Genomic DNA, 27,509 nt, shown 5'->3' with positions numbered 1-27,509 from the left:
CATCTTTCCTATAGCAGGACAACCAAAACTGAACTCAATTTTCTCCCACAGCCCAAAGACATACAAGTCAGTAAGTTAATTGGCCACTGTAAATTGCTCCCAGAATCTGGGAGGGAAATCGATGGGAATGTGTGGAGAATAAAATAGGATTAGTGAATGATTAGCATAGATAGGTGTCTGATGTCCGGTGAGCTGAAGAGCCTGTTCAGTGCTGTATAATTCATTGTCTCCACTGCAGGTGTTGTCTCACCATGGCCCAGTATAATTTTAGGAAGACTTCCTTGCTCCTGTACTCAAATTTTCTTGCCCTGAAAGCCAACATATTGATTGCCTTAACTGCTTCCTGCACCTGCATGTAAATTGTGCATTTGTGACTTCAGGCATCTGTACTTGCTGCAGTCATCTATGATTCACAATGCTTACTATCGTGCTGAAGGCTGTGTACAGCAATGGTCTGTGAGAGGTTGTCGTTTCATAATTACAATCGTATGCAGCATTTTTATGGAACCTAGCCTGTCTGGGGTGATCTACAATGTGGCAATAGATTGCTCCCCACTACGGCTGCTGCAAACTATGTTCAGCTGGAACACACACTAATCTGAGCAAGCTGTGAGAGCAGTAAAAGTGGAAAGGGGAATTACTTGTGTGTTGCATCTGGTGAGGTTGTGGTTAGAGTTACCGGATGACCCAATTCCATGCCGCACGTAATGAGGATGATTAAAAGAAAGCTGCTAATTGAGGGACAGGCAAAAGGAAAAATTAAGCATGGAAGTTGCCTGATGGTGCCGAAAACCACACTCCATCCTTGAGGAATTAGAACCTGCTGCTGCTGCTTTGCCTAACCCATGGGTGACTCCAGTCCCACATTACCTGGTTTACCTCTGATGTGGCTATTTGGCTGTCAAAGGAACTGCACTAATAAATGGCTCACGATGTGGTCAGAGCAGCTGAAGATGGACAATAAGCACAGGCTTACCAGCGAGACACAAGAGACCACAGATGCTGGACCGCAGAGTACTGTTCCCCTCTGCCCACCCCACCTCCCTTATTTGGTTCCATGCTCCAATTTCCTATCAGATTCCATCACCCGCAGCCCTTTGTTGCCTCCACCTGTCACCCCCCAGCCTCTGTCGCTCTCTCCACCCTTCCCTCCCCCACCTGCCTATCACCCCTCCTCACCTGGAACCACCTATCACTTGCCAGCCCTTGCTCCACCCCTTCCCCTCAGCTCTTTATACCAGCTATCTCCCCCTCTATCTTTCAGTGAAGATGAAGGGTCTCGACCCGAAACGTCGACTATCCATTTCCCTCCACAGATCCCATCTGACCCGCTGATTTCCTCCAGCAGCTTTTTTTTTCGCTACAGCCTTATCAGTGTCACCTATAATCAGCATCACTTATACCTATAGTACCCAAAAACTATTGATATGTAACAACACAGGTGTGAGGGGAAAATGCAAAAAATACCACCAATGTACAGCATTCTCCAGACAGTACAGTGAACTGAACACTTATAAAGGATAGTCCCCAACCTCAGAAGCCTTGAAAGGACAGGGTTCAGAGAAGATTCACTAGAATGATTCCAGGAATGAGAGGGTTAATATATGAGGAACGTTTGACGGCTCTTGGGCTGTACTCCTTGGAGATCAGAAGAATGAGGGAGGACCTCATAGAAACATTTCAAATGTTAAAAGGCCTGGACAGAGTAGATGTGGCAAAGTTGTTTCCCATGGTAGGGGAGTCTAGTACAAGAGGGCATGACTTCAGGATTGAAGGGCACCCATTCAGAACAGAGATGTGGAGATATTTCTTTAGCCAGAGAGTGGTGAATCTGTGGAATTTGTTGACATGGGCGGCTGTGGAGGCAAAGTCATTGAGTGTATTTAAGGCAGAGATCGATAGGTATCTGAGTAGCCAGGGCATCAAAGGTTATGGTGAGAAGGCGGGGGAGTGGGGCTAAATGGGAGAATGGATCAGCTCATGATAGAATGGTGGAGCAGACACAATGGGCCGAATGGCCGACTTCTGCTCCTTTGTCTTATGGTCTTATGGACAATGAACTGTGGCCACTTTTACATAATTATTATTATTATTATTGGCTTATCATTGTCACAGTGAAAAACTTTACATCTTTGGAAGACAGCAGTCAAACATGCAATGAACTCAGTATCCAGATAATTTGATCAGTTTACCTGCTGTTGGATAGATATTAGCTGCAGGACTTGGGATGCTACCTTAGCTCTTCCTGGAAACAGTGCAAAGGGATCTCTTACACCCAAGAGTGCAGATAAGGCCTTGAGTTGACATCTCATCTGAAAGATAGCTCCTCCGGCAGTGCAAGGCTCCTGCAGAATGGCACCACGTTGTCGGGTTAGATTCCTCTCCTTTTGTCCCACTACAATGCCTTTTCTAAGTAAGTGCCTGAGAAATTTTTACATTCACCTGAGAGGTTTAATGGTTTGATGCAAAGTGCACACCCCTGACAGTGCTGCACACCCTCAATACCACACCAAGGTGTTGGTCTAGATTATGCACTTTGGACTCTGAAGTGGGTTTGGAACAAGACAGAGGCTACTCTGTCACAGGGGACAGAGCCTTGCTTCGGAAAACGAGTCTCAGTGGAGCCAGGGGATCAAACGAGACAGAAGAAGCTGTGAGAATCCAACCACGGAGGAATTTAAGGGGTTGAATGATTTGTGATGTTCTTGAAAGCCAAGCGGATTGTGAGATGATATAAAAGATCATCTCAGCAAGGCAGTGAGAAAACAAACAGAAGTATGAGCAGGCGAGGGTGAGAGGCCCACCCAAGGAAAAAGAGGGTGAAAGGGAGGAGATTGTGGGAAAAGAAACTCCGAAGAGCTGTAGATGGGAATCTAAAGTGAAAACAGAAATGCTGGAGAAACACAAGGGGTCAGGGAGAAAAAGACAAAGCCAAGATTTGATGTAATTATGTAATTATATAATTTTAATGTAGAATGAAGACACAAGATAGACTGCAGATGCTGTAAAAGTCCTGATTAAGGGTCTTGACCCGAAACGCTGACTGTCCATTTCCCTCCATAGATGCTGCCTGACCCGCTGAGTTCCTGCAGCATTTCGTGTGTTGCTCTTTTTAACGTAGAATGTTGAGATTGCTCCCATTGCTGAGAAATGCACCTTCCAGTGAGACATGTAGTCTCCATACTGACCAGGGAAATGCACATAGATGAAATTCCCGGCACCGAACTTCATCTTTGGATGTAAGCAATCTTCTCCTTTCCCAGTGTTCACCCACCAAAGCCATGGATCCTTCCACGAGTGGGCACAATGGATCGGGTTTTCTCATTGAATGGTTCTAGCAGGATTGGCATTCAGAAAGACTCCCAGGGACTCAGCGTAGATGCTCCCGATGTCCAGCATTAACAGTGCTGGAGGATCGATTATTTGTTGCAATCCCATTCTCTGACTCAGAAACTCAACTTAGAAGGACCAAGGTCCATTATGTGCCCCCTTGTCTTTGCACAATTTACTTTTTAACCATTTATTTTACAAAGAACATAGAACAGTACAGCACAGGAACAGGCCCTTCTGCCTATAGTGTTGTGCTGAACAGGATGTCAAGTTAAACTCATCCCTGCTATCTGCACATGATCCATATCCCTCCATTCCCTGCATATTCATGTGTCTATATAAAAGTCAATGCCACTATCGTACCTGCCTCCACTACTACCCCTGGAAGCCTGTTCCAGGGACCCACCACTCTCTGTGTAAAAAAACACTTGCCCCACACATCTCCTTTAAACTTTCCCGCTTAAACCCATGCCCTCTGGTATTAGACATTTCTACCCTGGGAAAAGGGTTCTGACTGCCTACACTATCTACGTCTCTCATAATTTCATAAACTTCTATCAGGTCTTCCCTCAGCCTCCGACGCTCCAGGGAAAACAACCCAAGTTTGTCCAACCTCTCCTTAGAGCTCATACCCTCTAATCCAAGCAGCATCCTGGTAAACCACATCTGCGTCCTTTCCAAAGCCTCCACATCTTTCCTGTAATGGGCCAACTTTGTGGGATCTGGACAGTGCTGCCAAGGCCGGCATTCATTACTCATCCCTAACTGCCCTCAAGAAGAAGGTGGTGAGCTGCCTTCTAGAATGGCTGCCTTCTAGAACGGCCCTTCTCCAAGGTGCCCCCACAGTGCTATTGGGCAGGGTGTTGCAGTAGTTAGCCTGACAGTATAATTCCAAGTCAGGAATTGGAGGGGAACCTGCAGCTGACGGTGCTCTTAGTGGAAGAGGTATAACTTAGGTTTACTTTATGTTTTCCTTGTGAATGTTGTGCGTCTAATGTTATGTGCCTGTGATGCTACTGCAAGTTTCTCATTGCACCTGTGCATACATGTACTTGTGCATGTGACAATAAACTCGAATTTAGACTTGAAAAAAAGTTGAAGGTTAGGGAGATGCTGTTGGAATAGCCCAAGCAAGTAACTCCAGAGCACAAAACAAACTGCGGGAGGAACTCAGAGGGTCAGGTAGTATCGGTGAGGCTGAGGGAGGTCGAGAGCCTGCATCAGGACTGAGAGTGCAGAGGGGAGATGGCTACTGTAAAGGAGGGATGGGGAGGGCTGAGGCAGAGGCTGGCAGGTGACAGGTGCCAACTACTTCTCCTCCCTGTGACTCCGCAGGCACCCTGTAGACTTGCACTAGTGTCGTAAATCTTTATTTTGTTGTTTATTTTGCACATGTATAACTTATGTATAATTTATGTTGCTTTAAGTTTAGGTTAACTAATGTGATATACTGTGCTGCTGCTGCAAGAAGCTAATTTTCATGGCATTTATGCCCTGCACGTGTACACCTATGACAACAATGCAGTTGACTTGACTTGATCTCAGGGAGCTGTTGCAGGTCAGGGCTGGTGGTGAAGTGTGGGTGGGGATTTGGTCGAGGAGATTTCCACTGCTAACGCCATCTGGTGACCATCCAGTGACCAACACCCAGCTGCCCCCATGCCCCTGAATGGGAATGATTGGAGCATCTGTCAAGTTGTGCACCATCACCCAGCCAAGCGGCCATCACAGGTCACTAACTGAATAGCAAGTTGTGTTGATGCACTGCCTTGAAGTAGAGGAACACAATAAGGCATGACGAAAGCCAAAGTGGGGGACATCAAGGGTCATGAATGATTTGCCCAGAGGGCTGAGAGAGCTTTGAACAAGGGATGAGATTCAAAAAACTGCAGGCGCAGGGAATCTGAAATAAAAACAGAAAATGCTGGGAACACTCAGCAGGTCAGGCGGCATCTGTGGAGAGAGAAACAGGGTTAATGTTTGAAGTTGAATAGGAGACGGTTGGAGGGCTTTAGAAAGGGCATCCCAGAGAGTTTCTGGTGGTGAAAGGTGGAAAGACTGCATGAAAGCTTAGAATTGGAAGAAAGAAGAGCTCGGGAGGGTTGCAGGAGAAGGAAAGGTGACAGGGTCTCAACCCAGGTGTGGAATAGCCAGTTGGGTGGGCGTACCGGTTAGGAAGTTGTGGGCATGCTATGTTGGCGCCGGAAGCGTGGTGACACTTGCGGGCTGCCCCAGAACACTCTACGCAAAAGATGCATTTCACTGTGTGTTTCGATATACATGTGACTAATAAAGAAATCTTATCTTATCTCATCGTACTTGGTGATGGTGGCTTCAGACCTTTCTTCAAGTGAGTCATCATCTGAAAAGGAAAGAATAAAAATGTTCTCAAGCAACACACAAAGAACTGGAAGAACTCAGCTGGTCAGGCAGCGTCTTATGGAGATAAATGGACAGTCAACGTTTTAGGTCGAGACCTTCATCTGGACTGGGCTCCATGTTCTCAGATGTTGAAATGTTCTCAAATCTCAATAAGCTAATTAAAGAATTATTCAACCACTGGTCCCTCTTATTACTGGAATACAAACCACAAGAAAAAGGAAGTTTTTTTTAAAGGAGCAGTGGTGGCTCTGCAAATATTTCTACAATCTCATACACTTCTAAACACTGAGTGTTCAAACTGTGAAAGTCAGTAATTAGACATGGCCAATATGACTCACACTGAGGTTTAGGACTCATCATGGTTTCCCGACATGATTCACCACATAGTGAGTTCCTGCCCTTCAGGACGATCAGCAGAATGGTGAGATATAGAAAGGGAAGTTGCAGCAACCAATGCTCTCATGATCTTCCTGAAGCTCCCCACCCCCTGCTGGTTGAAGTTCTTTAGGCCCTTGAAGTTCAGTGGCCCCTAGAAACTTGTCCATACTTTAAATACATGCTAGAAATAAATACACTGTAGTGTAGCGGTTAATGTAACGCTATTAAAGCACCAGAGACCCGGGTTCAATTCCGGCCGCTGTCTGTAAAGAGTTTGTATGTTCTCCCCGTGTCCGTGTGGGTTTCCTCCGGGTGCTCTGGTTTCCTCCCACATTCCAAAGACATACGGGTTAGGAAGTTGTGGGCATGCTATGTTGGCGCCAGAAGCGTGGCGACACTTGCAGGCTGCCCCCAGAACACTCTACACAAAAGATGCATTTCACTGTGTTTTTCGATGTACACGTGACTGATAAAGATATCTTGTCTTATTTTATAAAAGACCCTGCAGGAAGAGGTAGTTGTGACACTCCACAGCCACTGTTGAACCATTTTTCTAAGCACATAATGGACAGTGGGTCTTGTGCATTAGAATCAAGAATCCCCGACCCCCTGTGTGATTGTGTGCAGAATCCCTGTGAAGGTCACATTGTCAGGTGAGAAAAGTGAGTTCCCACCATGGAAGGAAAAACGTTGGAAGCAGGAATCACCCCTTCAAATGCTGGGTCTGCTCTGGGGCAGGTTTGCCCACTATGGGTGGATTGGGGATGGAGGGTGGCCTCCACACTCTTCCATGGGTGAGGAGACATTGTTCCATCAGAGGACCTGGGAGGGAGGGACCTAGGAGTACAAGCACGTAGGTTGTTGAATACAGGCGTCACAGGCAGACAGGGTGGTGAAAAAGGCATTGAGTACACTGGACTTCATCAGTCAGGGCATTGAGTACAGGAGTTGGGACATTATGTTGCAGTTGTATAAGTCATTGCTGAGGCCACACTTGGAGCACTGTGTACAGTTTTGGTCACTCTGTTACAGAAAAGACGTGGTTAAACTGGAAAGAGTGCGAAAAAGATTTACGAGGATGTTGCCAGGACTAGAGGGCCTGAGTTATAGGGAGAGGTTGGGCAGGCTGGGTCTTTATTCCTTGAAATATAGAAGAATGAGGGGTGATCACATAGAGGTTTATAAAATCATGAGGGGCATAGATAAGGTGGATGGTAGCAGACTTTTCCTCAGGGTAGTGGAGTCCAAAACTAGGGGGCATAGATTTAGGGTGACAGGAGAAAGATTTAAAAGGGACCCGAAGGGAAATTTTTCACACAGAGAGTGGTGAGTATATGGAATGAGCTGCCAGAGGACAGGTACATGTAGGGGTGGGGCTTGGAGGATTGTGGGCCAAACGCAGGAAATTGGGATTAGATGGGTGGGTACCATGGTCAGCATGGACTGGTTGGGCCGAAGGGCCTGTATCCATGCTGTATTGCTCTATGACCCTATAACAAGTTAAGGCAGGCATGGTAGTGTAGCAGTTAGCGTAACACTATTACAGCGCCAGCGACCTGTGTTCAATTCCGGCCACTGTCTGTAAGGAGTTTGTATGTTCTCCCCGTGTCTGCGTGGGTTTCCTCCGGGTACTCCGGTTTCCTCCCACATTCCAAAGATGTACAGGTTCGGAAGTTGTGGGCACGCTATATTGGCGCCGGAAGCGAGGCGACACTTGCGGGCTGCCCCCAGAACACTCTATGCAAAAGATGCATTTCACTGTGTGTTTCGGTGTACATGTGACTAATAAAGATCTTATCTTAAATGGCCTTTTTCTCCGTCACTTGGTTGAATTGAATATTTAATTGAATTGAAGCAGCAGTAATGGTGGTGACTCTGGCTCCGTGGCTGGAGGTCTCGTCTCTTGTATGAAACATTAAACTGTGGCCTCATTTCTCCCCTCGGGTGAATGTAACAAACAAGTTCAAGTTCAGCTTTATTGTCATGGGCATACATACACAGGATATAAATGCCATGAAAATTAGCACAGTTACCTCACTGCGCTATTTCAGGAGGAGTAGGAGAATTCTTCTCCACGTCCCAGCTGCCATCACAAAAACGCCAGATTACCGCCACGTGTTGCAGGTTGGGGGTTGTTTGGGGGTATTTCCAATAAGGCAACAGTGGTGACACATCAGTGCTTCTTAACAGAATGTGAAGTGCTTCGGGGCGTCCCAAGACTGTGAGGGGGGCTGTGGAAATACAAAAGCTTTTGTTTTCCTTTCTAAAGGCTGCAAAGTTCAGGACAGGAAAAATCTGCGATGTTTCATAACAATCCCGTGTTGGCACACATTGCCTGTATCTGGCACAGCTCGACACTTTCGTTCAGAGAGACATAAGGATGGCCGGTGCAAGAAGTCACATTTAAAACAAAAGATTCGTACTGTTTTGCTGAGGATGCTTTCAAATTCAGGTTAAAGACTGGTCATCAGAGTAGAGAATAGTGAGACCTTAGCTTTTTTTTTCCTTTGGTGTTACCTGATTAGGATGAGGAGGAAAGAAACCAGTGAATGACTGGTGAATTATTATATATGCCACAAGCTGTTTTAGGGACTAATTCCATTTTAATTACACGAATTTAAACCACACTCTGCAGGGGGGAAGTTTTGCCTGGACTACAAGATTAACCTCTTTCAGTACACAGGCTGGTTTTGTGTTTAGAATTAGTTCCTGCTGCTGGACACCTGAAATGCAATTTAACTTTTACAATGAAGTTAATGACAATTTGAAACAACAGAGCAGTATTTATTTTGTTAACACTGAGCATAATCTGGAAAATTGCCTGACAGCATTGGAGAGACCCCGGTGGCTCTGGAGACATTTATAATTTGCAGAGCAGCGGATTGTTTTATTTTCATGTTAAGTAGACTTTCTCCCCCATTGTGTTCACTGTGTCCCCCTCATTTGGGCCCCCAGGTCATCATCCTCCCTCTCCCAAAAGAAAACTCTTGTTTCCAAACTCCCTGGCAGGAACCCACGTGCAACCCACCCATTAGCAGAAACAGGAAATAAAAGCAGTCAGTTGTAGAGAGGCCACAGTATCTCCAGCAGAGATGAGGCAGGTGATTGGTTGGGGTGAAGGACCTTCACCCCAGAACAGATCGGTTCTGAGCAGTCAAGAGCAGCCACCCAGACTGCTAACATCTCGGGCTGTAGGACGGCTCATTGGGTTTTGAGCACTTTTAGCTTTTGTTTTCAGTTTCAAACATTTCTTTTTAAGCCAGCGACACGGACCAAGACAATTTGTTGCCTGACCCTCTTCCCCTTTGCCACTGACCTTCCACCTCCTGTTAATGGTTTAACCATTGATTAAAAGCAAGAAGTTAAAGCTAAACGTGGCTCGGAGTTTTTCAGGCCACTTTTAACAAATCAACATGAGCTTTACCAATAACATTAAAAAACTTGCCTTTCCTCTTAATAGTCATAAGCTTGAGGCTCATAAAATCCAATTATGCGGAGGATTTTCCACATATAGAAATCTATCTGTTTGTTTTATTTGATGTTACTTATCCTCCCATATGCATACAATGTGTTTAACTCCTTTTTGTTACACTCAATATATTTACAAATGTATTTTTGAAAGGTGCATTTGTTTGAGAAGTGGAGTAAACCAACTGAACAAGTCACAGCTCATAATGCAAGGTGTTTTGTGGTAATGAAACTTCCAGATATGGTGCTTATGAAGAAGTTATTTAAGCAAGCCTTGGACAGAATAAGGCTGGGTGTCATCCAGTATCTTATTAAAAAACCACAGACAGCACGACTGTGTGAGGAGGATATGATGGATCACCAGACATTGGCAGACAGTGCAGCCTGCCAACTTTGGCCATAGTTCTACCAGATAAATAACTTTTCAGTGATGTACTGAGCTGAAATTACATAAACAGCAGAAATTACAAGGACTTGGGGCCTCAGGGCTTTTGGGGTTTGAAATTCTCTGCAATCAATACAAAAAGACATCTGCAACTATTTTGTTTTTGCAGATGATGCCAGAGAGCAAAAGAGATTAACGTCACATAGAGTGTTGCAGAAAACCTTTGTTAAATAATGGCCCTGATTATTTAGAAGGAAGGATCTGTAAACGACAGGCCTGTTTTCCACAAGTTGCTCAAGGGCTGTGTTTGCTTGCACAAATCACACCTTATATGGGAAGGTTTAATGAAGAGGTAGGGGTTTCGGCCTTCAGAATTTATTACTGCACAGTGCTGTTTATATTAAACTTTTCTTTCTTTGGCCATTTTCAAATATTTATGAGAAAAAAATTGGAACCTCCAATTTATTAAAACACTTACAACACCAAAGTAATGACTGACAGTTTAAAAAAATAAACTTTTGAAATCAAACCTTATAATAACTGCATTCAAAAATTACTTGCATTTTGCTATTAACCTCTTCCACTTAACAGTTTATATCTTTTGGCAGCAGTCGATTTTAATATAACTGTCTTTCAAACTTATGCTCAAGTTAAGAACCTGAAGTGCTGCAACATTTGAGAAGAAAAGTTACTCTTTTATATAAAAGATTAAAACCATCTATTTAATCTTCCTTCCCAGACAGTCCCTCAGGATCGAGGATAACTTGCTTCCACTTCAGTTCTGAGGACTAGAAGATACCTGTGCATGAATTCTTTTAACGTAGTATGTCCACTGTATACCTGTTACCACACTGTGTTGACAGAATGAGGTCTTGGCCCGATGATAAGGAGGCCCAGGTCAATTGGAAACCAAACTCTGCTGCACTAACCCATTTAAATGAAAGGCTGAATTCGATTTTTATCTAAGTTATTAAATTGTTTATTTTGAACAAAATTAGTAACTTAAAATAGCAGATGAATTTTATGTCAGAAATACATTCCAAGACTCCAGGCAGCTTCTCTCTCGTAACCAGCAGTTGGAGAATTTCACCCAAAGGCATTGCAACAAGTTAAGCTCGGAAACTGCCCTTTCATCTCACAAAGTACCTCAAGGTGCTTGACAAAGGAGAGGAGAGGAGGTCATGAGTAGAAAGGAGAAATGGAACTTGGGGGAGGTTATTGGAAGCTATGATCAAAGAGATCTGTTCTGAAGTCTCTTAAAGATGGAAAGACACTTAGCAAGGTGAGGAGGTTAAGGATTTGAATATTGGAGCACAGGGGTTTGGGGACTGAATCCTGTTGAATCAAAGTGAGGATATTCTTTTGATCAGTCTTCAGAGTGAGGGAGTGGAGGTGGGGGAGGGAATGACCATGGCAGGCATGATGTGGGCAAGGCAAAATGAAGTCAAAGGCAAATACTAACCACTTTGATACTACAAGAGGCACAGATCGAGTGAACAGTCAGAGACTTTTTCCCAGGGCGAAAATAGCTAACATGAGGGGGCATAATTTTAAGGTGATTGGGAGGAAGGTTTAACGGGGATGTCAGAGGTAAGTTTTTTGCAGAGAGTGGTAGGTATGTGGAACGTACTGCCGGCAGCATTGTGGGGGTAGCTACATTAGGGGCATTTAAGACACTCTTAGATAGCCATATGAATGATAGAAAAATGGAGGGCTATGTGGGAGGGAAGGGTTAGTAGATCTTAGAGCAGGATAAAATGTCGGCACAACATCGTGGGCCGAAGGACCTGTACTGTGCTGCAATAAGGTAAGATATCTTTATTAGTCACATGTACGTCAAAACACACGGTGAAATACATCTTTTTGCGTAGTGTTCTGGGGGCAGCCCACAAGTGTCACCACGTTCCAATGCCAACATAGCATGCCCACGACTTCCTAACCTGTACATCTTTGGAATGTGGGAGGAAACTGGAGCACCCGGAGGAAACCCAGACAGACATGGGGAGAACGTACAAACTCCTTACAGACAGCGGCCGGATTTGAACCCAGGTCACTGGCACTGTGAAGTGTTACGCTAACCACTACACTACTGTGCCTGCCCTATGTTCTATGTTCTATGTACTAATGGACAGTGAAATATCTATGTGTTGGCATAGTCCAAAATAGTGAGGTGGTAATGGGTCATGCTCAGTGGGTTAGAAGGACGATGATGTTACCATGCATGGGGAGCAGGCAGGGAAATATGAAGCTCAGTAGGCTTGCAGGGGTAGAATCAAGAGGTCAAGAGGTCTGGAGGTAGACCAGACTCCCAGCATTTGAGGCTGCATGCTTTCTATGCAGGGATTTGAAACTGAGGATGGGGAATCTTGAAATTGAGGCATTGCTTCACTGGGGACCAGTGGAGGTCACTGGGGAGTATTCAGTATCACCGGCACACTGTGCTCTCCTGCCTACGTTTGTCCATTGTTTTCTGTAACAGATGATGTATACATTTTCATGGAATAAAGGTTAAAACATTTATTGAAGACCATTGGGAGTGAATGAATATTATCGTTTACAGCCACCTGCAGAAACGTTTGGTTTAATTTCACTTTTATATTTCTGCGTAAGTGCAGCAACAGACTTCTGCTTTTTTTCATTGTATTGCAGCTGGTATATAATTTATTGAGATTTAAACTGTGATTTTGCTGTTATCCTGACACACCTAAGGCACTTGAGTCCTGGCGTTCCAGTTACTATGGCGCAATGCAGGTTTGATGACCTTTTGACAGGTTTTTGCCTGCCTGTCAGTTTTGAAAGCTTGTAATTCTAGTCCCATCTAGCATTGAGTTATATGTGAAATAATGGACATATAATCACCTTTGAGCATAACAGTTTCATGTTCCTTTTGGGAGTTTGAAACTAAATAGAGGCTGACACTTCAGAGCCACTGTGTAGAATACTGATACACTTTAGCTAAGCCCACAGGATGAGCTGGGATCTTCTAATTAAGTGTAGCAAACACAGCAAGAACTAAGTAAAAGAGGCAACTCAGACTTATCCATAGCAGAAAACCTCCTGCTGTGCCACTTTGGGCAAAATGAGTTAATTGACCAGGATAACTTGCTCCTTCAAGTGTAGACACTCAGTTTTTCCATCTATTTTACTTTGTAACATTTAGAGAAAGACTTGAGGAGATGTGCCCCATATTCTTGAAAAGTCTTATATTTCTATTGCCCCTTTCATGTGCCTATTGGAACAACAGTTGGAATTGGAATTGGTTTATTAATGTTACTTGTACCGAGGTACAGTGAAAAACTTGTCTTGCTTACCATTCATACAGATCAATTCATTACACAGTGCATTGAGGTACAACAGGGTGAAACAATACTGAATGCAGAGTAAAGTGTCACAGCTACAGAGAAAATGCAGTGCAGGTAGACAATAAGGTGAAAGATCATAACGAGGGAAATTGTGAGGTCAAGAGTCTATCTTATCATACGAGGGAACCGTTCAATAGTGTTACAACAGCGGGGTAGAAGCTGTCCTTGAACCTGGTGGTACATGTTTTCAGGCTTTTGTATATTCTGCCTGATGGGAGAGGAGAGAAGAGAGAATGTCCTGGGTGGGTGGGGTCTTTGATTATTTTGGCTGCTTTACCAAAGCAGCAAGAGGTATAGACAGAGTCCATGGAGGGGAGGCTGGTTTCTGTGATGTACTGAGCTGTGTCCACAACTCTCTGCAGTTTCTTGCAGTTCCGGGCAGAGCAGTTGCCGTACCAAGCCATGATGCATCCAGATAGGATGCTTTCTATGGTGCATTGATTAAAGTTGGTATCAAGGAGGATATGCCAAATTTCTTTTGAGGCGCTGGTGAGCTTTCTTGGCTGTGGCATGGCATCTATGTGGTTGGACCAGGACAGGCTATTGGTGATGTTCACTCCTAGGAACTTGAAGCTCTCAACCCTCTTGACCTCAGCACCATTGATGTAGACAGGTGCATGTACACTGCCCCCTTTCCTGAAGTCAATGACCAGCTCTTTTGTTTTGCTGACATTGAGGGAATGGTTGTTGTCATGACACCATGTCACTAAGCTCTCTACCTCCTTCCACAGCCAACAGCCAACTAAGTACTTTGGAAGTGTAGTCATTGCAATGCAGGAAACATTGAAGCAAGTTGACTGCAGCGAGTTCCTATAGTCAGATCCCTGCAGTGGGCTGCCCATCCTTGCACTGATCCAAGTGTTAAATACACACTAAGTAAGTTGTTGACGTGGTAAGTGACATCCTGATCTAAAGTGGTTCCATCTTGCATTGCAACAAGGCCACATGCAATGTAGCACTGTCATTGGTTAACGCTGTCAATGCTGACACACACTAACTCCACCTCCAAAACAACTGGAAAAATGTTGACATCTTGCTAAGCTGTTCATAGAGTCATACAGCATGGAAACAGGCCCTTTGGCCCAACTGGTCCATGCCGACCAAGATATCCCATCTAAGCAAGTTCCATTTGTCAGCGTTTGGCCCATAACCTTCTAGTCTTTCCAATCCATGGAACTGTCCAACTGTCTTTTGAAAGTTGTTTTTGTACCTGCCTCAACCACTGCTTCTGGCAGTTCATTCCACATACATACCACCCTTTGTGTAAAAAAGTTGTCTCACAAGTTCCTAGTTTGGCAGAGGGATGGGAACCAGAGCACCGGCTCAGAAAGTGAAGGGGTTGGGAGGAAGGTAGATGTCAGGGCCAGTGAAAACAGGCAGGAGAAAAGTAATAGACACGATGGGATGGACTGTTTGAAGTTTCGGTACTTGAATGCTGGGAGTATTATGGGTAAGGGTGATGAACTCAGAGCATGGATCAGGACATGGAAATATGATGATGTGGCCATAACAGAGACTTGGTTGAGAGACGGACAGGAACCGGTGCTTAATGCTCCAGGGTTTTGATGTTTTAGAAAAGATAGAGAGGGAGGTAAAAGAAGTGGGGGGGGGGGGGGGAGTTGCACTACTAACCAGGGACAATATCACTGCTGCACTCGGAGGAGACATCATGGAGGGCTCATCCATTGAGTCAACATGGGTAGAACTCAAAAATAAGAACGGTGCAATCACTCTGATGGGATTATACTACAGACTCCACCCCTCCCCCCCCCCCCCCCCCCCCCCCCCCCCCCCATTAACCACCAGGACATTGAGGAACAGATATGCAGGCAGATTAGGGAAAGGTGTAAAACTAATAGGGTTGTTGTTATGGGGAACTTCAATTTCCCTACTATAAACTGGGACCTCCTTAGTGTAAGAGGTTTAGATAGGGGAGAATTTGTTAGCTGCATCCAGGAGGGTTTTGTAAATTGATATGTAGATAGTCCAGCGAGAGGAGGGGCCACACTGGACCTGGTGTTGGGTAATGAGCCTGGCCAGGTGACGGACCTTTCAGTGGGAGAACAGTTAGGGAACAGTGACCACAACTCCTTCAATTTTAAGATAGTTATAGATTAGGATAAGTATGGACCGTGCAGGAGAGTATTAAATTGGAGCAGGGCAAATTATGTGAGCATTAGGCAGGAACTAGGGATAATTAATTGGGAACAGCCGTTTTTGGGCAAGTCCACATCTGACATGTGGAGGGTGTTTAAAGACCAACAGCACAGAGTACAGGACAGGAATGTTCCAGTAAGAAGGAAGGACAAGGATGGCAAGGTAAGAGAACCTTGGATGTCGAGAGAGGTGGTGAATTTAGTCAAGAAGGAAAAAGAAAAGAATGTGAAGCTTAGGAAGCTAGGATCAAACAGAGCACTTAAGGATTATAAAGAAGGCATGAAGGGAACTCAAGAAGTGAATTAGGAAAGCCAGGAGGGGCCATGAAAAGTCCTTGGCAAGTAGGATGAAAGAGAATCCCAAGGCATTCTATACATACGTCAAGAGCAAGAGGATAACTAGGGAGAGGGTAGGACCGCTCAAGGATAAAGGAGGGAACATGTGCTTGGAAGCGGAGGATATGGGTGAGGTCCTTAATGAGTACTTTGCATCAGTATTTACCAAGGAGAAGGATGTGGAGGATAGGGAGATCAGTGTGGAGCATACCGATATGCTGGGGCATTTTGAGACAAAGGAAGAGGTAGTGTCAGGTCCCTTAAACAGCATTAAGGTGGATAAGTCCCCAGAGCCTGATGGGATGTAGCCCAGGTTATTGAGAGAGGCAAGAGATGAGATTTCTGGGGCCTTGACCAAGATCTTCATGTCCTCTCTAGCCACAGGCGAGGTCCCAGAGGACTGGTGAGTAGCTAATGTTCCATTATTCAAGAAGGGAAACAGGGATAATCCTGGTAACTATACACCAGTGAGTCTCACGTCAGTGGTAGGGAAGTTACTGGAGAGAATACTTAGGGATAGGATTTATGAGCATTTGAAAACCATAGTCTAATTAGGGACAGTCAGTTTGGCTTTGTGCAGGGCAAGTCCTGCCTTACTAATTGATTGAAGAGGTGATGAGGGTGATTAATGAAGGTAGCGCTGTGGACGTTGTCTATATAGATTTTAGTAAGGTGTTTGACAAGGTCCCACATGGGAGGCTCACCCAGATGCATGGGATCCACCGTGAATTGGCTGTCTGGATTCAGAACTGGCCTGTAGAAGACAGAGGGCAGTGGTCGAGGGGACTTATTCTACCTGGAGATCTGTGACTAGTGGTGTTCCTCAGGGATTCACACTGGGACCTCTGCTGTTTGCGATGTATATAAATGACCTGGATGAAAATGTACTTGCGTGGATTCGTAAATTTGCAAATGATACGAAGATTGGTGGTGTTGCGGATAGTGTAGAAGACTGGCAAAGGATACAGCAGAATACAGATCAGTTGCAGATATGGGCAGAGAAATGGCAGATGGAGTTCAATCTGACCAAATGTGAAGTGTTGCACCTTGGGAGATCAAATGTAAAGAGACAGCACACTGTTAATGGCAAGACCCTTAACAACATTGATGAGCAGAGGGATCTAGGGATCAAAGGCCATAGCTCCCTGAAAGTGTCTACACCGGTTGATAGTGTGGTAAAGAAGGCACATGGCATGCTTGCCTTTATTAGTTGAGGCATTGAGTTCAAGGGTCAGGAAGTTATGCTGCAGCTTTATAAAACTTTAGTTAGGCCGCATCTGGAGTATTGCATTCAGTCTGGCCGCCCCATTATAGGAAGGATGTGGAGGCTTTGGAGAGGGTGCAGAAGAGGTTTATCAAGATGCTGCCTGGACTAGACAGCATGTGCTATGAGGATAGGTTGGACAAACTTGGGTTGCTCTCTCTGGAGCGGTGGAGGCTGAGAGGAAATCTGATAGAAGTTTATAAGATTATGAGAGGCACAGATAGAGTTGACGGCCAGTATCTTTTCCCCAGAGTTGAAATGTCTAATACCAGAGGGCATGCCTTTAAGGTGATAGGGGGCAAATTCAAAGGAGGTATGCGGGGGAAGTTATTTTTACACAGAGAGTGGTGGGTGCCTGCAATGTGCTGCCAGGGGTGCTGGTGGAGGCAAATACGAAAGGGGCATTCAAGAAGCTCTTAGATAGGCACATGAATGTGAAGGAAATGGTAGGATATGGACATTGTGTTGGCAGAAGGGATTAGTTTAGTTGGATATTTTATTACTAATATAATTGGATCAGCACAACATTGTGGGCCGAAGGGCCTGGTCCTGTGCTGTACTGTTCTAAATCCTTCCCCTCTCATCTTAAACCTATGCCCTCTAGTTCTTGATTCCCCAACCCTGGGAAAAAGACTGAGTGCATTCACCCTATCAATGTCCCCCATGATTTTATAAACCTCTATAAGATCACCTCTCCATCTCCTATGCCCCAAGGAATTAAGCCCTAGCCTGTCCAACCTCTCCCTATAACTCAGTCCCCCAAGTCCTGGCAGCATCCTTGTAAATCTTTTCTGCACTCTTTCCAGTTTAATAACATCTTTCCTATAGCAGGGTGACCAAAACTGAACACAATATTCCAAGTGTGGCCTCACCAGCATCCTGTACAACCTCACCATGACCTCCCAACTTTTATACTTAGTGCCCTGACTGATGAAGGCCAGTGTGCCAAAAGCCTTCTTCGCCGCCCTGTCTACCTGTGCCTCCACTTTCAGTGAACCATGTACTTGTACTCCAAGGTCCCTTTGTTCTACAACACTCCCCAAAGCCCTGCCATTCACTATTAAAGTCCTGCCTGGATTTGACTTTCCAAAATACAACAGCTTGCATTTATCCGAATTAAACTCCATTTGCCATTCCTTGGCCCACTTACTCAGCTGATCAAGATCCCCCTGTAATTTCTGATAACTTTCTTCATTGTCCATTATACTATTTTAGTGTCATCTGCAAACTTACTAACCATGCCTTGTACATTCTTATCCAAATCGTTGATCTAGATGACATGTAACCATGTTACTCCTACCTTAACTGGCTGTCAAAACTGTTAAGGACATTGAATGTTTCTGACTGTATGTTGCAGGCTGCAAGAACCTATGTGATGTAAATCTGAGCAAATCTTACCTTATCATGAAACCATTCTTAATGTGGCATTCGTTACTGACATTGTTCATACAGGTTGCTTGCTGTCAGTGAAGGTGAAGCAACAGAATCTTTAGCTGTGTTATAACTGACCTGATGTGATGCTGATAGTAAGGACCTGCACTAAAAGGGCTGCATACTCCAGTGCTAATGTACCTCAGCTGGATGACCATAAATGCATCAATGTTGCTCCACACCAACAGGACCCTCTCTGACCTGGCATCAGAAACCCTCCACAAAGTTTCTGTTCCACCATACTCGTTGTATGAAAGATCTGACTTAGATTATTCTTAAATTCTTACCAAATGGAATTCTTTACAACACTTAGGAATTGTTGAGACTGGGATATTTCTGTTAAACATTACCCAAATATAGTATCTGAAATGCTCGTTTTAGACTGCTGCCTTTACCGGATAGAGACACAGTCAAGTACTCTCTTCAGATTTTTAATACTATTTTGTGAAGGTATTTTTTAAAACAATGATAAAAGGATCACGGCATTGCATAGTCCACATGGTTTCATAAAGCAGAAGGTTTAATGAGTTTCATTAGCATAAAATTCAATGACTTTCAGCGGATTTAAAATAGGTATTGGTCAAAACAAAAGGAAATATTAATAGGCCTTCTGGTGTTAAATTCAATGTCTGGGAATTGATTTTAGCAGTTTAATGCAGAAGTTGACTCAGTGGTGAGAATCTGGTTTAATGTTCACATATATAAGGTCTTCATGATGCATTATTTTCACAAGATCACAAGACAAGGGAGCAGAAGCAGGCCATTCGGCCCATCGAGTCTGCTCCAAGGAAATGGGAAAAAAAGAAATGAGAAATGGGGAATGGGGGGGGGGGGGGGAACAAAAAAAAACCTATTCTAATCCCAATTTCCGGCCTTATCCCCATATCCCTTGATACCCTGACTATTTAGATATCTATCTATCTCCTCCTTGAACACCCCTACTGATCTAGCCTCCACTGCTGTACGTGGCAAGGAGTTCCACAAATTCACAAATTTCATCACAAGTTTTTTCAATGAAAAAGCAAGATTCTCTTTTATACATGCAGCTACACTGGAAAACACAGAATGCTCATTTTACTTCGACTTTATAAATGCATATGATCTTTGAATACCCTTTAATATAAATGTATAAGGATATAAATTTTATCACTGCAGGACATTAGCCCTGATTAAATAAATTAAATGACTGTAAATGGATCAAGTCTATCTTTCTGCTTTTTTTACGGGAGCTGAATTAATGAATATTCAATGGTTCCAGTATTAGTTGGGCTGCCAAATATCATTATCGATGTTCTGCTGAAATTACCTCTTGCTCTGTCTGCACAAATGCTGCCCAAGCTGAAGATTTCCATCATTTCCTGTTTTTAATTCAGAAGTGGAACGTCTCCTTTATCATGTGCAAGTTTTTATTGTTGTGGTTAAAGCTCACTTTAATCGCCACCATAATGATGAAATGGGTCATAATTTAGTTTAATTGTTTCAGAGATGGGCCCAGACAGAAGAGTCAAGTGGGTGCGTTTTTCCTCTAGTGCAATACCAAATTTGTAAAGTATGTGCTTATGACAAATCAAAGAGCAAAAGTATATCTTCTTCCTTCTGTCAGCACCAATCCATCAGCATTCTTTCTAACAGATGTTCAGAGTAGTTAAGTAAGTTCTCTGCAAAAAAAAATAGCAGTGGAAAGAGATGCATACAACCTTGATGAAAGCAAAGTTTGATTAACCCTAATGTTAGATTATGTTCTCTCCGTCATGCTAATAATTCCTCCTGTATTAGCTCATCGCCATAAGTATTCATTCTTCTGGAAGGGCAATGAACTCCGTCAATACAAGCAAGACAGTGGAAGGAGAACTTACTACTGGGCAGTGGCAACTTCCCCTTGAGATGGGATATTCTGTTTCTTCATTCCAAAGAAAATATTCGGCATAACTTGCCACCCATGTAGTTTGACCTGAATCAAGTGCCAAGGAGAGGAGAGAATATGAAAGATACCGTATTGTGCTTGAAACTCTTACAAATTGCACACATTTCAAGGTGTACCATAGGACAAATGTTGGCTCATGTACAAGATAAGAAGGAACATTAATGAGAGCTCAATTATCTGCACATCTGTTTTGTAATGAAGAAAGATTATGTGCCAAGGTGTAAACAAGAATCATTTATCAACAGATTCCACTCTCAAAATATGCTTGGCAGCGTTACAGACAAAGTTCACGTTTAACAATCATCTGCTCCCTTATTTACATGGGAGAATATAACTGGATTCAATCTCAAGAATTTTGCTCCTATCTCCTGAAAGAAAAATACTCTAAATTGTGTAAACAACCAAGAACTTTCATTATTTTCATTGTAGAAAACTGATTTCCTAATTTAATAATAAATGAAAAAACAAAACATATTCTCATTAGCTTTTAGTTTGACACCAGGATCCAGAAAATCAGATTGCTCCCCACTGGGTAAGTGCCAACAAAGTAGACTCTTTGGCTTTAATCTTAACTTCACCCCAAGTCCTTGACTATTAGGGACAGACACTTGGAACGACAATCATATACCATGAGTGCACAACCTGCAAAATTGAAGTGTATCAGCACACTTTGCCAAAGCCAGACTGATTACTGTATTTCTACTACCTAGAATCAGAGAAATTCTTGGCACAGAAAGAGGCCATTCGGTCCATTTCAAAAATTGAGGCTAAAGTAATGTCTTTGGGGCTAATCCTACTGTTCAGCTCCTGATCCACAATTTTGTAGGTTAGGGCACGTCAACAGTTCATCCAGATACTCCTAAATGATGTGGGTTTCTGCTTGGGAGGAACTGTCAGGGACTTGGCACCTCACAGTCCCGCCATATGATAGAGAGGCACGACCTTCATTCCCCCATCAGAATTGATCAACGTTCCAGCAAGCCAGGGGAATGGATTCCATTAGAGATGGCTTCCCATGACCCAGACTGTTCCCATTCTCCAGTAAAGTTATCCAGAATTGTTAGGCAGAGATCTTTGGCAGATTGTCTTCTTAAGGTAAAGAAAAATTTCTCTAAGTTTATTTTCTTGGTATGCTCTTTGATATTTGTAGCTGTGTGCATACTTGAGTGGAATTTAGTAACAAGCATTATCAGTCAGTTAATATATTTGCTTGAAATGGTCCATTCAGGCAATTAGATATGTTTCAAGAGGGGTGACATTTTAGCAAACTTTTCTCTACACTGAAAGCATGTTGGGCTGTGTTAACCAGAGAGAGTACAATGCTAAGAAGTTGACATATATCATTGGTACATAAGAGAATGATCTTCAGAGCCTTTGGCTGAGATTGATCTTTGAAGCATAGTCTTTTACAGTGTGCCAAGCTTATGTAATACTGGAATTCCAAGTACTTTATGCTGACGCAGAATACTGAAAACAAATAGGTGACACTTACAAAGACTGAATTTGCACATAAAGGTTAATTAATAACAATATCTGTCTTGTTGGAGGGGGGTGGGAGGGATGTGGGATTCATGACTTGGAGTATCATAGATTCGCATACTAAACTTCTATCAGTTTCACAGATATCTGTGCAAGAAGCAGATGGATTTAGTACTAAACTACACCCCACGTACCCAACCTAGTCAAGCTGCAAGGCACTGAACTTAGCACAGATTCATCCAGCCTCCTGGGCTAAAGTGGTTTATTGAAAGGCAGAAGCAGGCAATTAACAATGGGAGAATAATTGGCCAGAATAGAGATCAGTGTAAAAATAATGTTTTATTATAAGTAAAATCTGACAGTTCAATTATAATACATTTGGAATAAATCCAACAGGATTATTCATTTTGTCTGCTCTAGTTTTAAGATTGTCTCTTTGCCTCACATTAACACTGAATGTGATGGAGTAGATGGGTAATGACTAACAATTGACATTAATGAAGCTAAATAATTTAAAGAGGAAGGGAAGTCTAGTGGGAGGCATACTTTCTATGTAAATCTTTCTGAAGTTGATTGCACAATAACACAAATCTCTCACAGTTATTTTTTATTTAATCATTTTGAAGATTTATATTTCACATCACCACTTTCCTGTGCGCTCGCTCTCTCTCTCTCTCTCTCTCTCTCTCTCTCTCTCAAGTTCATGATGATTGCTGTTCCACTAATTCCATTAGCCAAATCGCAATGTGCTACCTTGTTTATAAGATTGCCATCGTTGTAGGTCAGGTACCGTCGTGCAGTCAGGCAACAGGACTTCCTTAGATCCACTTTATGAAGAATTACAATCCAGAGAGAAGGCACTTAGTCTATCCAATCCTAATTGTCCTTGTCGACCACCTGGGAAACATTCCAAGTTCCCATGTTTCTCAATTTCCCTTTCCGTCAACCCTCTCCAGCCTGGCCTTGAATATTAGTAATTCCCCTGCTTCAGTCACTAAATCTGGATATCATTCTTCAGCTTCTACATTCCTTGGCCTCCTCCAGTGGTCCCCAGGATGATAGATGCCAGTCTTCAGCCAATTTGATCCACTCCACTTGATATCAAGAAACAGCTAAAGGCATTGGACACAGCACAGGCTGCAGGCCCTAACAACATTCCAGCAATAGTACTAAAGACTTGTGCTCCAGAACTTGCTGCACCCTTGGCCAGGGTGTTCCAGTCACTGACATCTACCCAACAATGTGGAAAATTGCCCAGGAAGTAGGACAAATCCAACCTAGCCAATTACCGCCACATTAGCCTCAATCACCAGCAAAGTGATGGAAGGGGTAATCAACAGCGCTATCAAGTGGCACTTGCTTGGCAACAACCTGCTCACAGTCTGGGTTCTGACAAAGTCACTCAGCTCCTGAACTCATTACAGCCTTGGTCCAAACATGGATAAAAGCTGAACTCCAGAGGTGAAGTGAGAGCGACTGCCCTTGATGTCAAGACAGCTTTTGGCATCAAGGAGCCCTGGCTAATGGGAACCAGTGGGAAAACCTTCCACTGATTGGAATCTTACCCAGCACAAAGGTTGTGGTGGTTGGGGGTCACAGAGAGTTATACAGCACAGAAACAGGCTCCTCAGCCCCTCACATCCCCTTTAAGTTTTAACCTGCTCACCTTAAATCAATGCCTTCTAGATTAGTCATCCCAGCCACAGGACATCTCTGCAGGAGTTCCTCAGGGTTAGTGTCCTCAACCCAACCATCTTCAGCTGCTTCATCGATGACCTACCTTCAATCATAAGATCAGAAGAAGCGATGTTCGCTGATGATTCTGCAATGTTCAGCATATTCACGACCCCTCAGATAATGAAGCAGCCCACATCTAAATGCAGCAAGAGGTGCCCAATATCCAGGCCTGGGCTGATAGGTGGCAAGTAACATTCACAGCACACAACTGCCAAGTAACGATGACATCCAACAAGAGAAAATACATATTTATCCCCTGACATTCAATGGCATTACCATCACTGAACCCTCACTATCAATATCCTGGGGGTTACCATTGATCAGAATCTGAACTGCAGTAGCCATATACACAATGAGCAGGTCAGAGGCTAGGGATCCTGCGGTATCTCACCTCCTAACTCCCCACAGCCTGTCCACCATTTACAAGGCTCATGACAGGAGCGTGATGGAACACTCTCCACTTGCCTGGATGAGAGCAGCTTCAACAACATTCAAGAAGCTCGACACCACACAGGACATAACAGCCCGCTTGATAGGCACCCCATCCGCAACCATTCACTCAGACCACCACTGATGCACAGTAGCAGCAGTTTGTACCATCTACATGAAGCACTGCAGCAACTCACCAAGACTTCTTGGGCATCAACTTCCAAACCCCATGACCCCCACCAGCTAGAAGGTCAAGGGCAGCAAAAGCATGGGGGACACCACCGCCTGGAAGTTGCCCTCCAAGCCACACACCACCTGGACTTGGAAATATATCACCGTTCCTTCACTGTCACTGGGTCAAAATCCTGGAATTCTCTCCCTAATGTAATTGTGGAAATACTCACACCACGAGGACTGCAGCAATTCAAGAAGGCATCTCACCACCACCTTCTCAAGGGCAACTAGGGGTGGGCAATTAAGTGCTGGCTCAGCCTGGGTATCCCACATCGCTCGAATGAATGACAAAAAAGCTTAAACCCCTCATGGCAAATCACCTTTGCTCTTTCTTCTCCTAAATCTCTGTCCACACACCCCATCTTACTTACACAGTGTCATTGTTGTTTTTATAAATGTAATATCCCACTTCACGTGTATCACCTTCAGGTTCTATCTGGCACCTTTGGACATTTGACCATCTTCTCAATGCCTCCTTGCAGCTTCATACAATGCACAGAATAATTTAATAGTTCTCTTATTTTAATAGCTTCCTTTAGTCCATTACCCAGATCATTGAAGAAACAAATGACTAGGATAAATCCCAGAGGAGATGCCTTTGCAAGACTGGTACCCACTACCAACTGGTCCCAAAGAGTGCTCAACTCCTCTTCTTGCCTTCCTCCATTTTTAATCTCAGTCGCTAACCTTCCCTCATTCCATTATCTCTCCCACTAGCCTTCGTAGTTCTAATTTTCTGTAGGCCACTACACCACATCTGTCACCCACTCACAGAACTTTCTCTAGCACAGCTTTGCTTTCTGTTGGCTACATCCAGCTATATTATCTTCATCTAGTTGTTTAGCAATTTCCTCTTTAATTAAAAGTCCCAAATTGTCTCGAACAACAGATGTTAAAGTTGAGCTCTGACCAGAGGGATATAGGAGCATCCTCCAGCAACTCTTCACCCCCGCTGGAGGTTGCCAGTGGCAACAATGTGGAATAGGATCCCTTGTTTACTCTCTTGGCAAATGTTCTGTGGTAATAGAGAGGGAACAAAGGGGAAAATATTGCTGCTTTGTAAAAGTTCAAATTTTTTTTGCTTTGTAACAAAATCCAGTGGAGAAAAAAGCAGAATCCTTCTTGTATTTCCCAGAAACAACATAAAGCAGGAAAATGTCCAGAATCATGATTCCTCCATTCTTTAAATGAAATACTAAAGGAGAAATCTTTCTTTCCACAATCAGTGACCTTGTACTAATGTGATATGCAAAGTGACCTCCTTGTGATGCCAAACAACGTAACTCATCTGACCTTCAAGCCTGCAAGTTAAACATTCCAGGGTTTCGCTATTTCATTTCTCTGATCAAGTGTTTGTTTATATAATTTCAATACAGCATAGATGAAGGAATAGTTTTGATGCCAAGCTGCACAAATCAGACATAAGGCACAAGCTTTTCCATGATAAAAGTTCCTTTTACCAAATCCTTGCCCTTAGAGTTTAACAGACTTATAAAGCACTGAATTCTGGAAACATACTAAATGTCAATTTGGGTATTTTCATCCAAAATTCCAGACTACTGAATCCACTTTTCCCATCCTCACACACGGACATTCATGAACAAGCCTGGAGTACAATGCTCTCATTTGATAAAATCTCATCATGAAATTCTAGATATTAAGATATTTACTGTACTTATTAGTCACATGTACATCGAAACACACAGTGAAATATGTCTTTCTGCGTTACTGAGTATGTGCTAGGGGCAACCCGCAAGTGTGACCACGATTCCGGTGTCGACATAGCATCCCCACAACTTCCTAAACTGTACGTCTTTGGAATGGGGGAGAAAACCTGAGTACCCAGAGGAAACCCACGCAGACACGAGGAGAACGTACAAACTCCTTACAGATAGCGGCGGGAATTGAACCCAGGTCGCTGGTGCTGTAATAGCATTACGCTAACCGCTATGCTATAATAAATTCTTTAAAAATATGCACTACAATACTAAGGAAAACGTATTTGAACTAAACATTGTAAGGTATTTTCTCTGTCAATTTGGTTCATGTGGTAACATACTCATCTTTGGTTAGAATAATTCTTGCTTTGAACCTCACCTGCTTTGAAGCACAATATTGTCTGGTGGGCCATTGTGGTACTGAGGAAAATCTGTCTTGTCAGAGGTGCATTCCTTTGAACAGATCCAGGGCCCTGTCCACTGGTTCAGGTAATCATTAAATGTAATGAGAGTCAGGCCAGCTCAGACACCAGTATCAGAGTATCAAATGGACCTCAGCATTGTCTTCGCCCAAGTCTGTTTGTGGTCTGTGGTCTGATCTGTTTCCATTGAAATTATTTGTGTGGTTTTACAGCTTTAAAAGATAGAAGCAGGAGTAGACCACCCAGCCCCTTGAACTGGATCTGCTTTTTATTGAGAACACGGCTGATCTTTTATGTTGGCACCATTTTCCTCCACTTTCCCCATATCCCTTGATACCCTGAATATTCAGAAATCTCTAAATTTCTGCTTCAGCTGAACTCAGCGCCCTCACAGCCCTATGGAGTAGGGAATTCATCGCCCTTTGAGTAAAGATATTCCTCCTCATCTTGGTCCTAAACAGCTTGCCCCTTACTCTGAGACTTGGACCTTTGGTTCTGGACATCTCAGCCTAGGCAAACATCCTCCTTACATCCAGCCTGTTGAGACATGTGAGAAGTTTCAGTGAGATCTCCTCTCATTCTTCTAAGCTCCAGAGAATACAGTCCCAGTTTTACGCACTCTCTCCTCTCACAGTAAACCCACCAGCTAGTGAATCTTTGCTGCACCCCCTTCATGGCAAGTTATCCTTTCTTTGGTGAGAAGACCAAAACTGTGCTCAATACTCCATGTACGGCCTCATCAAGGCCCTACACAATTGCAATAAGACTTCCTATATTCAAATCTTCACAAGATAAAGGCTGACGTACCATTTCCTGATCACTTGTTTCACCTGCATGTTGGCCCTCAATGACTTGTACACAAGGACATCAAGATCCCTTTGAATATCAACATTATCCAATCTGTACTATTTTAAAAAATACTCTGCTTTTCAGGTTCATGTGCCAAAATGGATGACCCCACATTTCTCCACATTATACTCCATTTGCAACGACCTCACCCACTCACTCACCCTGTCTGTGTTGCCTTGAAGTCTCTCCACATATTCCTCTGTACGCACAATCCCACCTTGCCAG

At 43.7% G+C, this 27,509-nt stretch overlaps 1 long non-coding RNA gene across 1 annotated transcript; it reads right to left on the bottom strand.

Annotated features, from left to right (window-relative positions):
* Positions 1-2,302: 2,302 nt before the first annotated feature.
* On the bottom strand, positions 2,303-27,509 carry LOC127568835 (uncharacterized). Its single transcript, XR_007956082.1, has 3 exons — positions 27,446-27,509; positions 5,650-5,692; positions 2,303-2,345 (listed from the first exon to the last, which is right to left on the bottom strand). It is a non-coding gene; the product is annotated as an uncharacterized LOC127568835 (long non-coding RNA).

The sequence above is a fragment of the Pristis pectinata genome, chromosome 3 (genome assembly GCF_009764475.1).
Source record: "Pristis pectinata isolate sPriPec2 chromosome 3, sPriPec2.1.pri, whole genome shotgun sequence".
Lineage (NCBI taxonomy): Eukaryota > Metazoa > Chordata > Chondrichthyes > Rhinopristiformes > Pristidae > Pristis > Pristis pectinata.
The sequence above is the reverse complement of the archived record's forward strand: the minus strand, read 5'-3'. Positions and strand labels throughout refer to the sequence as shown.